Source organism: Coenobita brevimanus, chromosome 101 (genome assembly GCF_032717465.1).
Source record: "Coenobita brevimanus isolate Jiangsu-jjx chromosome 101, ASM3271746v2, whole genome shotgun sequence".
NCBI classification, from domain to species: domain Eukaryota; kingdom Metazoa; phylum Arthropoda; class Malacostraca; order Decapoda; family Coenobitidae; genus Coenobita; species Coenobita brevimanus.
Window position 1 is genome coordinate 54,402,900 of NC_137054.1, and position 3,387 is coordinate 54,406,286.

Here is a 3,387-nt window from a genome sequence, read left to right on the forward strand (position 1 = left end):
GTCAGGGGTTGAGCTGCAGAGACAGGATGCCTGGCCTCAGGATAGTCTCATCCCAGGTTCTCTCTGATGGGGATCCTGTGGGGGAGCAGTTTCCAGTCTCCATGAAGGAGTGGAAGTGGGAGGGGTGTCTCACTCAGCTACAGGAGGGGCAGGCTGAGCCAGAGACGACACCCTCGTAGGGAGCCTCCAGAGTTGTGGAGGAGGAAAGACCGGTGGCCTGTTCCTCAGCCTGGAGGGTCTGACGGTCCCTGCTGGAACTCCACGCCGCGGGGGAGGAAGGAGATCCGGAGGACACTTCTGCCTGATAGGTCCGGGGGACACTGCCCAGGCCCTCCCGGGTAGTGGTCAAGGGAGATCTGGTGGATATTCCCTTGGGCTGACAGGTTCTGGGGAAGCTGCCGGGGGACCACTCATCCTGGGGACAACGGGGACAACAGGAGAAATCCTGGTGGGCCTTATGGCTTCTGCGGCAGGGCTGGTGGACTCTGCCGCCCTCCTGCTGTCAGGGGAGAGTGCAGCTGAGGGATGACCAGTGCTCTCTCCCCTTGTGGCAGATCCGATGGATAATACCACGGGGCCCACCACCCTCCTGGGGAGCATAGGCGATGGTCGTTGAGGTGATGGTCCGAGACGCCTGCTCCCAGAGGTGGCAGAAGGAGGAGATCCGGTGGACACTTCTCCTACAGTAGATCTGGTGGATGCTACTGTGCCGCTGCCCCCCTGGGGTGAAGTAGGACTGTGAGCGCTGGCTGCGGCTCTCCCTCTCGTGAAGGCAGGTCCGGTGGACTCTGCATCTGAGGGCCTACTTGGAACTTTCCTAAGGCAAGTCCCACCCCGATTCTGGTGTGTGCTCTCTCTCTCAGAGGATAATGCACTCGATCCGAGTACTTCCTGGTGGTCCGGCTTCGTGGAAGAGGGGCGTCGGGTCATGGGGGATATATGTCACTGTGGTGCAGAATGCAGGTGTATCATTGTCCCCTTTTGAGGTGGGGGTTACCTCCCTATGTCGTCCCCCTGGGGTGGTGGTGTCGGGCCTGCTCTGCTGGTGGGTATTTCAAAATTCCTTCATATTAAGGCACACCATACCACGTTGAGTACACCGCTTCCCGGCCGATCAGCGAAGTTAAGCAACGTTGGGTCTGGTTAGTACTTGGATGGGTGACCGCCTGGGAACACCAGATGCTGTTGGCATCCCTACGTGTCAAGTGGGGTTGGTGGAGGATTAGTGCCCCTCCCTGTAAAACAATTAACTCTAAGCCGTTGGCCACCCCGTTTGGGATACATGGCGTCTGGCAATGAATGAATGAATGAATTATTTCACACATAGCAAAAAAATTACAGTATATGTACTAAAAGTACGGACACTACTTGAAATATCAACCGTGGCAACTGAGCACCACCGGGACAGTTTGACACCCCTCCCAGGAGGTGACCACGGAGGGGCTCTGAAGGCATGCGCGAGGTCAAGGCAATACAGACGTATGTCCCCAACTACCTTGCGCCCCTATTCCCCAGAACAGAGTCAGTGTGAGTGCCGCAGTCTGCGCGCATTACCCTCCAACTGAACTAGCCCTCTACAGGTTCGGGGTGGGGCTGATAAAACAGTCCCAAGGAGCACCGCTGTGACAGTCTCTAGCCGCACAAGCAAGGAGACGGCCTCTAACCACTCCCAAATAGTGATGGCCCCCAGACGCACACCAAACATGATGGCCTTCAGCTGCACATCAAACGTGAAGGCCTCCAGCTGTGCATCAAACGTGGTGGCCTACAGCTGCATACCAAAACGTGATGGCCTCCAGCTGCATGACTATAAAGATGGCCTCCAGCCACTCAGGTGCTGCTTGACCCCTCCCTCTCCTGCAGAAACCAATGACGGCATCCAGCCACGTCTGGGGAGAGTTAGGTACGTCCCCTCTCCTGCTGCAGTTGCCTATGGGAGTATGACATTAATGACGGCCTCTGCCCGCACCTCGACTGCACACCACTCCCCTTGCAGGACACAGGTGACGGCCTCCAGCCACACCCGTGCTCAGGTGACGGCCTCCACCCACACCTTGCTCACGGTCCTGCTTGGAAGTCGGGCCTCAGGGACGGCCTTCAGCCGCACCGACAAGGAAGGGACAGCCTCTAGCTGCCCTCCCCTAGTTGCCTACGGGATCTCGGTGACAGCCTCCAGCCGCGCCAGGGAGAGGCATCACCACCCAAGCCTCTCACCCCCTGTGACTTCCCCAGCGAAGGACGACTCTCGCTCGGCTTGACCTTCCTGTAGCCGAGTGGGATGTCCCTCCTCCCCTCTCCACCAAGGCAGCCCCCAAGAGGAACTTCCCTGCCTGGAGGAAATGTGGCGAGGTCCAGTGCTGTCCCTGGGAGTGTGTGCCATCCAGCCAGTGCTGTGGGGGACGACCACCTGATGGACTCTTGCCGGAAGCGACAGTGCAATCTGACCCTGACGGCAGCACAACGGAAGGGAGACCGCAGATACTGGACTCCCCGAGGTGTCCCTACAACCCCAGGGCACACCCTCTCCAGCCCCAGGCAACGGCAACCTTCTTCCCAGAGTAGGCACAGACAAGCGCTTGCTCGCGCTGTTTGGTCCGAGCCCAAAGGACCAGACCACCCCACCAGGCCCCACGAGTAGAGGGCCTCCCACCACGCCTGACCACAGCTCCCAGCAGATGACGTCACCTTTGAGGGTCGTCCCGTGGCCATTGAGAGAAGGGACACCAGACGGGATCCCTCCAACACCTGGCTGACACCTGGAGATCACCTGGCCCCTGCAGCCTAGCTGGAGTCTCCCGGCCTGCCCAGTGTAATAGTGACTGCCCAGATCTAGAGTGACTGTAGTGCTCGTGATACATATACTGTAAGTACGGTGTCGAACTAGTGCCCTAGAGACTATGTAGCATACTTACGTGTGTGTGTGTGTGCTTGTACCACTGTGTGATGTATCGTGAGACACTTATATTCACATTGATGTCAGAACCCATGTAACAAACTGTGTGAGAACTAATACTCTTCATTGTGCAGTGTCCATCCAGCGTCCCTCTGATTGGCTAGTATCCTGTGTGAGGCCTACCCACCAACCAGTTGGGACTCTCTAGTTTATCCAGCACAGTTGATAGCAAAAAGTGTGTCGTGTATAACTCCTATCCCTATTGTACGAAGGTTGTAGTTAGGATAATATATGTGTAAGTTTGTTGCCCAGAGTTTTTATGTCCTGCTCTTCTCGTTGTGTATTCTAGCTCCGGTCTCAAAAGAGGACCCCGGCATATCGTAGGTGTTTCTAGGACGAGAAGTCGCCCTTAAAACATCTAGCATAACACTGCTAACACAAAATCATCTTTCTGCCTTTCAGTGTAGAAAACTACAAGGGAAATGTAAAGAACA

The 3,387-nt window shown here is 56.5% G+C and overlaps 1 pseudogene; it reads left to right on the forward strand.

Annotated features, from left to right (window-relative positions):
• The first annotated feature begins 1,075 nt into the window (after positions 1-1,075).
• Positions 1,076-1,191, forward strand: LOC145415222 (5S ribosomal RNA; annotated as a pseudogene).
• The last annotated feature ends 2,196 nt before the right edge of the window (positions 1,192-3,387 follow it).